The sequence below is a fragment of the Scyliorhinus canicula genome, chromosome 15, assembly GCF_902713615.1.
Source record: "Scyliorhinus canicula chromosome 15, sScyCan1.1, whole genome shotgun sequence".
Classification (NCBI taxonomy): domain Eukaryota; kingdom Metazoa; phylum Chordata; class Chondrichthyes; order Carcharhiniformes; family Scyliorhinidae; genus Scyliorhinus; species Scyliorhinus canicula.
Window position 1 is genome coordinate 108,511,669 of NC_052160.1, and position 9,727 is coordinate 108,521,395.

Here is a 9,727-nt window from a genome sequence, read left to right on the forward strand (position 1 = left end):
AAGACCTAATTAGAGCAAATAAAGCGTTGGTCAAACTAAAAATGAAGGAGTGTGTTTTGAGGTTCCCGGTTTTAAGTTATCTTAAGCACTTAACTCATAGTTTATAGTGATGCGTCCTATGCAAATTTATGTGATGGGGCTTCAAGCGCAGGAGGTTTTATAATTTTCCTTTTGGGGAACTATGGTAAATGTTGCCCTCTTGTGTGGGAAACAAAGAAAATAAGGAAAGTAGTAAAAGTAACTTTGGCCTCTGAGACGTTAAGCCTTATAGATGTGGTGGATCTGGCCTTTTATATATCCCAGATATTGGCAGACATTTTGGGATTAGGGGATTTGGGGAACATGCACATTGAACGTCACATTGACAATAAATCCGTGTGGGAAAATGTGCAGTCTACAAAAGTGTGAATGAGAAAAGGTTAAGGATAGACATCGCAAGTTTGAAGCAGATGTTGGACAGAGGGGAGACAGCAAAAATTAAATGGGTCGACAGTAGCTATCAATTTTCCGATTGTTTTATTTAAAGAGGGGCTAGTTCACAGAAACTTTTGGATATGATTAATGAAGGGAGCCTGTTTCTGTGACTTTTTCAAAAAAAGAATGGGGGGGGGGGAAATTGCATGTGTTTTTGAGTTTCTTGTAATTTTGTTTCTTCGGGGGAAACCAATATTTACCAAATTATTTTTTTTCTTGGTACAATAGTTGGTTATAGTACCGCTGGAAGGAAGGAAGAATAACAAATCATTGACTGTCTGCAAAATGCGTTCAAGGAAAATAAGGATGTTTGTGAAAAGGAGCAGACCTCTTGGCTCTTTACTCAACAGCAGCCGGAAGTTAACATCTGTAACCCTCAGGCACTCGTCGAAGAAGCTGAAGACCTCATTCTGCTTCACGATCCCCAAGCCAGTTCCACCTGTCACAATCCCAAGGCCTAGTGCCAAAAGGCGAAAGAGGCCCCATCACCGTGGGAGTGAAGGGGATGAAATGGACTTGAGGGTGAAGGGATGTGATAACCCTCATGAATACTCTCATGGGGGATCGCTGATTGATTTTGCCATTGGCTTCATAGATACGGGTTCCCGTGTTGAGCAGGCAGAGTCCCGCCCGAGAGGGCATCATCAACCTTATTGACACCCAGACCTGGACCGGCAGTTCCCAATAGTCCCGGGTTGGGACATATGTTTTGTACGCCACGCCCGCAGATTTATTTGCGTTGGAGAATAAACCTACTTTGCCTTTTAGCTTGTGTCTCCTGTAATTAGTACAGCAACCCCACCAGTACTACAGGACTTTGATGTTCAAGCGCCAGTACTAATATCAGCGGATGCCACCCAGCATGGACTCGATGCAGCATGTATATAAAATGGCAGACTATTAGGCTTTGTCTCAAGAACAACTGAGGACACTGAGACTTCTGCAAATCGAGAAGGAACTTTTTGCCCTGGTTTTTGCATGTCAGTAATTTCACAATTTCAAAGATGTCCATTCTGTAACCGTTGGGACAGATATCACCCGCTCATAACCATCTTGAAGAAGCTTCTCCGAACTGCGTCTGCATGGATGCAACGAAAGATCCCGAAGTTACAATGTTATAATATCAGCATCGTGTACAAATGGGGAAAGGAACTCCACCCAGCGATGCCCTCTCCAAAGCCTTTCTATAATCCACAAACCCGGTTGATCGTGAGGTGATGTGGACATAATGGAAAGTGAGGTGTTGTCTTTTTGTCACATCCAGGCACTTAAGCAGACTCTACAAGCAGACATCACATGCTGACGACTACATGACATAATAATGAAAGGTTGGCCAGAATCCTCCAGGGAACTTCCTCATAAACTCCACATTTTATTTTCCTTCAGAAAAGAACTGAGCACTCAAGCTGCTCTAAAATTGTGCAGACAGTCAATGATTTGTTATTCTTCCTTCCTTCCAGCGGTACTATAACCAACTATTGTACCAAAGGTACCCTGGGTTGGAAGCAAGTAAAGCAAGAGCCAAAGAATCACTATTCTGGCTGTCCATATATCCTGACATAGTATCAAGATGTTCACCTTGCAATGCACTAAAGCCACATCAAGCGTTACTCTGCAAGAGGTCTGAGACCTCCCATAGGGGTTCACATATTTTTCAGTGGAATGATAAACTACACTTGATCCTTGTCAACTCATACTCCGAGTGGTTCGAACTCGGCTACCTTCTGAGCACAACCAGCAGTTTAATTATCATAAAGCTCAAGAAACACTTTGTTACACATGGCATCTCGCAGACACTCATGACAGACAATGCTCGACAGTTTGTCTTTTATTACGACACTGCCCTACTTAGTCTGTGTATTCCTCCACGACAGGATTTCCCATTGACAGCACGTTGCCTATGCTCCAGGTGCACAAGGACAATGATTCCCAACACAGGAGGCAGGATTCTCCGACCCCGGGTCAGAGAATCGCCCGGGGGTCGGCACAGCGACGGTTGGGCGCCGCTCTATTCGCCCCCCCGGCGATTCTCCGCACGCAATGGGCTGAGTGCCTGCCGAATGAGGCTGAGTCCCGCCAGTGCCATTCACCTGTGGTCCTACCCGGTGGGACCTCAGCGTTCATATTGCAGGGGGCGGCCTGGTGGGGGGGAGGAGTGATCTGATCTCGGGGGGCCTCCACCATGGTCTGGCCTGCGAACGGGGCCAACCGATCGGCGGGCGGGCTTGTCCTGGTGCAGGCCGATGTTCTTCCGCACCAGGCCCCTGTAGCTCTCCGCCATGTTGCAACGGGGTCGGCGCAGAGAAGGTAATTAGTGCGCATGCGCGAGTTTGCGACGGCTGTAACGTGTATGCGCGGACCCGCGGCGCCCGGTCAGACGCCAGTATCGGCAGTTGGAGCAGCGTGGGGCTCTCCATTGCCATGTTGGCCCCCTGTGCGCCGCAGGATCGCTGCTCCTGGGGGCCTGTTGACGCCGTCGTAAAAGGCAACAGCGTTTATGATGGCGTCAACACTTAGCTTCAGGATCAGAGAATCCTGCCCAGGATATCAGGATTTTGTCACCACATAGATTGTTTGGACTGGCGAACGTTATTTTGTTTGGTTTTGTCTTTTTGTTCCCTCATACTATGTGCTAAACAAGGGGGGAAGTACACATAATGGACTATGCACCATGTTGCAAGAGCCCAATCTGTGTTTCGTTGTTCACCCAAATCATTGTACACTGTTGTGCAGTTAATTGTTTATGTCCACACATGTTTGTGTATAGTTTACACTGCCTACACTGTTCAGACCTCACACCATCAGGGCAAAACTAAGTGGGAAGGATGTTGACGGGTCATCATGTGACTACACCATGACTTGATCATGTCGGGCGTGGTCCCATGGCGGGAGCAAGCAAGAATTTTCCAGGATCTCAGGCAGAGCAGAATTGCTTCTCTTGCCTGCAGAGTTTGTTAAATAAGCTTACTGTTACCAAAGTTCCTATTGCAGAGGCGGCACGGTGGCACAGTGTTGGCACTGCTGCCTCATGGTGCCAAGGACCCGGGTTCGATCCCGGCCCTGGGTCACTGTCCGTGTGGGGTTTGCACATTCTCCCCGTGTCTGTGTGCGTCTCACCCCCACAACCCAAAAGTTTTGCAGGATAAGTGGATTGGCCATGCTAAAATTGCCCCTTAATTGGAAATTTAAAAAAAAAATAGTTTTGAAATAATGATGGCGAAAAAATCAGTCGGTCTGGTAGCATCTGTAGAGATTGGAACAGATTCAACGTTTCGAGTCTGTTTCAACTCTTCTTCAGAGCTGGACATGTTATAGATATAGAATTTACAGTGCAGAATGAGGCCATTCGGCCCATCGAGTCTGCACCATCTCCTGGAAAGAGCACCCTACCCAAGGTTAACACCTCCACCCTATCCCCATAACCCAGTAACCCCACCCAACACTAAGGGCAATTTTGGACACTAAGGGCAATTTATCATGGCCAATCCACCTAACCTGCACATCTTTAGACTGTGGGAGGAAACCGGAGCACCCGGAGGAAACCCACGCACACATGGGGAGGATGTGCAGACTCCGCACAGACAGTGACCCAAGCCGGAATCGAACCTGGGACCCTGGAGCTGTGAAACGATTGTGCTATCCACAATGCTACCATGCTGGTTAGGTAAAAAGCTGGGAGTGGGGGGAGGTGAGGGTGTGTGTATGTGGAGGGGAACATCCTCATGTGGACCATAAATACTTACCTGGACTAGTTTGGCAGATTGGCTTGTTCTGTGTTGTAAATCTAGGGGAGCTGAATTAGATAAGATTTTAAAATAGGTGCGGGGATTGTGGTGCCCAATTAACTAGTGTCCATTCATTGCATTCCAGGCAGCAAAATAAATTCAAGCTACCTGTTGTTTGTTGTGTTCAGACAGCACTACCTGCACAGTGTGGGACTCAATATCATGAGTGGCTAGTGGTAGCTTGCACTTTTTAAAGGGAAATTGGATTGTGGCTACAAGAAGTGATGGAATTCAATTGAAAATTGCTTTGATATTTAAAAAATGGCTGGAAATGTAAGAAAATTAGGAACTATGTTTTCAGGCATTGAACAGCAGGTATTCGTGGAAAAGGCAAACCAGGTTTTTTTCTCTTTCTTTACTAATTTTCTTTCTTTGAATTTTGATGGCTGCTGTCCATATCTTTTGTTTCTTTACTTCACCCATCAACATTTGCTTTGGCTTTTATACTATGAAATCTTATGTCATTAAATCTTATGAACCTTAATCTTCCCTGTCCCTCTCCAGCCGGGTGGGTGCAAAAGATACAAAACACCTTTTTTTGTGTGGGGGGGGGGAAGGTTCCAGAGTCAACCATGAGTCAACCGCGTGATCGGGATCACCATCGGGGGCAGAGCATCAGGGGAGGGCCTTCAGATAACGTCCTGAGGCCTTCCTAACCGACTGAAGGAAATGAGGATACGTCCATGATCTCGAGTCACTAGGTTCCAGAATGTTGAATTCAACCCAAATGGAATAGACATCCACCTGAGTGACTGTCTTATTGAATTTCATATATGTATATAAAGATAATGCATAAGTATATCTGTTGTATAAATGTTAAATCATTGTCGTTACACTAAAGAAGTAAAGGGGGAGACGTTTTATATGTCGGAATACATCCCTCCTGGTAAAGTGTAATGTGATGTCTAGTGACGTTAGCAGAGTGTTTGCGTGGGCTTTGCAGTTCTCCATCTCAGATTGTATGAGGAAAACCTCTTAGCAAACCTCTCAGCATGTTTAAAAGAATCCAAAGTGTGGGCACCCCTGTACCTTTCCTCTTTGTGTTTAACAAAGAAACGTAACAGAATTTTAAAATTATTACCAGATTACCCACTCCTAAAGTGGATATTATTTCCAGGTATTAATATTAAGAGACCACGGGAGGAAGTCATGGTAGGGGGTTTAATGTGGGGGACATGTAGTTGGCAAATGTATTGATGATTGTGTGCCTCTGCCTAATTCCTAATCAATATAGCTAGAAAAAAACTTGTTTTCATTTGGTTTTTGTGTTTGCACCTATTTCATAGTAGAAAAAGTGGTGTTGACGTGATGAGAATATTTGGGGTTCCCCCATGCTCTTGGAAGGTCACTCGGGATTCCACGGCTTAAAAAGTTTGGTAAATGCTGTCCTAAAGCATTTCACAGGAGCATTATAAAATAAAATGTGGCACCAAACCACTTACAGATGTGAGGTCGGATGAAGAAATGCTTGATCAATGAGGTAGATATAAAGGCGGAAAGTGAAGTAAAGCGGAATAGAGAGGTTTGAGGAGGGAATTCCAGATTTTAGGACCTAATGGCATGGGCACCAATGGTATAGCAATGACCTGAAGAAGGAGCTGTGCTCTGAAAGCTAGTGATTCGAAACAAACCTGTTGGACTTTAACCTGGTGTTGTAAGACTTCTTGCTGTGCCCACCCCAGTCCAACGCCGGCATCTCCACATCATAGGAATTAAAATTAGCGATGTTCAAGATATGGCAATTTGATGAGTGAAGATGAAAAGGTTTGTTGAGCAGGGTGAGATGAGAGATGGGAGGATCTAGGCAATGGGGGAATTTGAAAACCAGGTTGAACATTTTAAAATCAAAACATTGACTCACTGGGAGCCAATGTAGGTCACTGAACTGTCTGAATTTCTGACTCTTAACTGGAGGTCCTTCCGGGGAATCTGCGGGGTTGCAATGAGGTGAGCTCCACCAAAGACAGGAGTGGAGGCAGGAGTGGATGGAAAAGGCCAAGGAAGTCAGCAGGAGAAATGTGGCCTCTCTAATCTGGAGACAGTCCACCAAGAGGATCTGGGACCTCAGAGGGACAGGGAGGTCAGTGACATAACACTTTTGGATGTCAACCCTACATTCTCACTTTCCCAGCGTTCACCTGTATAACACTGTTCAGCACAACACACTTTACAGCTCTATTTATTTCCCTCAGTCACTTACCTCCTGGACCCATCTGAGCAGCCAATGCCTGCACTCACCCTCAGGATTCTGCTATCCATGGCTCACAATCAACTCCCACAAATGTTGCTCTTCCCTCCTCTGGACACAAGTCATCAAGAACACCCACACTTTTCTGCTTCCTCTCCTTGGGGAGAAGAGAGCCTACAACCTTGGTGAGAGGCAGAGAACTAGGGAGTGGTCCGCCAGTGATATGCACCAGCACTGCCTGCCTATCTGGTCCACGTGAAAGGAGATCCTTCTGGGCCACTGGTGCTCAGACATGTCGAGAGAGCTGACTGTCTCCTTGTAGACTCTTTGGTGGTCTTGCCTCATTCCAGTTGGAATTGGTGTCCATCGAAGCAACACTGTGGAAGGGCATGCTGCTGAGGAGAAGTAAGATGCTGTTGTTGGTGTTGCTTCCACTCTTCTCCTCATCAGATGTGGAAGATGGAGTTCCATAAGTTGCTCCCTTGCCGTGGTTAAGACTGGCAACAGGAAATGCACTGAGGGTGAATGAAGTACAAGACAGATGAAATGCCTTTCACTAAATTGACTATCATTGTCATGCAATGAAAGCACACATGGGGTGAAGGAATGATTGAATAGTGACTTGCACAGGCAAATATACTTGAGGGCAGAATCTCATGTCATTTGGTGGTGAGAGGCATTTAAACATGTGAGAGGGTGACAGTTGGGGACCCTGTTGCTTTCCTGCCTCCACCCAGATTATGTCTGGGGCGGGAAGGCCCATGGATTCTCTTCCTGCCCCATTGCCAATTGAGGCCTTAAGTGGGAAATGATTGTCCCCTTAAGAGCCTTATTGCACCGCAACTGGTGATAACCAAGCACTCGTCAAGGGATTCACCATGTGGGGAGCATGACAAAAAAAACATGTGTGGGACCCTCATTCAAATTCACTCAATTCTTGTTCAAGGAAAACTGTACCAGGAGGGCGCATGGTGGTAGTGGTGGGGGATTTTCCTCCCCGCCCTTACTGCCATTTCCCTGCGATCCCACTTCCACTAAATTATGGTCTGGGTGCCTTGGCAATAGCCATGATCCAGTTGAATGGCGCAGCAGGTTCGACGCCTGAATGACCTCGTCCCAGTGCTATTTCTTATGTTCCTTAGATGAGTACATTACTGGCAGCAGCTACTGCCTCCCTGGTGATGCACACTCTCGCCAGCTCTCTGACATTAATCGCCCATTTAAAATCAGCATCTTTAGGCAGATTAGAAAGACAATCCAAGGACCTTCCCGCCACAGACTTAACCGATATGGAGGCGGGAACCCCACCCTATCCTTCCACCTGATTAAATGGCCTCCTGTCACCAAACTCGCCATGGGAAAGGGCACAGCATTCCTCCCATACTGCTTACCCTGAATTTTCCAAGATTGGTTTATTTGCATAATTACAAGGGCAGATACAATGGAAAGATACTGGTGGTGGGATTGAAAGGTTGTCTGTGTGAAAAAGGAAGGAACTAAGAGGGAGGGGTGGAAAACTGACTCTAAGTCAAATTATCAGAAGGTGGCATAGCTATTTGATGTGGTGGAAGCAGAAGAGGTGGTTATCTGGGATACCTCAACACCTGGAGGCAAGTAGAATGTGAGAGATACATTCACCCGTTGCTTTACCCATCCTTCAAATCTAGCAATGTCTTTGACAACCCCCACATATAGTTTTATCATGTAATTCTGCAAAATAGTAACTGGAAGCAACATGCTGTGGAAATAAAAGCCTCACAATGCTGATAATCAGAGGCGAAACACCGGAAAAATGTAACAAACCACTCAAAATGCAAAATTCTCCACCGATTATATTTCTTACTCGCCAATCTTTACTAGGGAATGTGGATCCTGTGATGAGGATGAGCCGACAACTAAATGTCATTAAATAAAAGCAAAACACTGCGCTGCGAAAAATCTCAACTAAAAACAGAAAATACTGGATAAACTCAGCAGGTCTGGCAGCAGCTCTGGAGAGAGAGAAAGAAGAGAGTAACATAGTTAATGTTTTGAGTCTATATGACCCTTCTACAGAGACTTCTATTTCTACAGACCCTTCTGTAGAAGGGTCATATGGACTCGAAACGTTAACTCTGCCTCGCTCCATTGGTGCGGCCAGAGCTGCTGAGTTTATCCAGCATTTTCTGTTGATATAACTAAATCTGGAATCCGATCAGCCAGATATCTGTAAGAATAATTAAAACAAAGTCGAGGCTAATTAACAAGACCATAAATTATGTGTGATGTACAAACAATTAAGGGTGCAGAAGGCTGGGATGTCAATTAAATTAAACTAAAATGGGTATCTCATAATAAGATTGGATCAGCAAGAAAATCAAGGAGCCAAATATATTTTATTTGGTAAACATTAAATAAACCACGTGTTCTGAGGTTCTTAAAAAACAGTTGAGACTTATTGCATTACTGATAGATTATCTGACTCGATGAAAAATTGGCTTGGCAATAAAAATGAGTGGGTGATGATAAATAGACAAGGCTCCACTTGCGAGAAATGACGTTTATGGGGCCCCACATGAATATTTCTGCATTCCTTTCTGTTCAATCTATTCATAACTGACATGGAAGAGGTGTCTTCCATCATCAACATTACAAAATGTGCTGACAACATGAAGCTGTGTGGCCAAATCACAAGTATTAGATCGTCAGCATTCTGAAAAAAAAAACCCAGACAAACAAACTGAATCATCCACTGAATATCAGATGATTTTAAAATGAATACATTTAGGTTCATGCACATTGTCACAGGGAGCTTGTTCACAGTTATTCACTAGTGCAAGTGAAACCTGGAATGAAAAGAAAATGGACCTGGCTTCAATGCTCAAGATGTGGGGCTGATGGAAGAGTCCTGGGGAAAATTGATGCACAAAGAGATCTGGGAGTTCAGGTCCATTGTACCCTGACGGTGCCAACGCAGGTCGATATGGTGGTCAAGAAGGCATACAGCATGTTTGCCTTCATCAGATGGGGTATTGAGTACAAGAGTCGGCAGGTCATGTTACAGTTGTATTGGACATTGGTTAGGCCACATTTGGTATACTGCGTGCAGTTCTGGTCGCCATATTACCAGAAGGACGTGGATGCTTTAGAGAGAGTGCAGAGGAGGTTCACCAGGATGTTGCCTGGTATGGAGGGTGCTAGCTATGAAGAAAGGTTGAGTAAATTAGGATTGTTTTCATTGGAAAGACGGAGGTTGAGGGGGGAATCTGATTGAGGTCTACAAAATTATGAGAGGTATGGA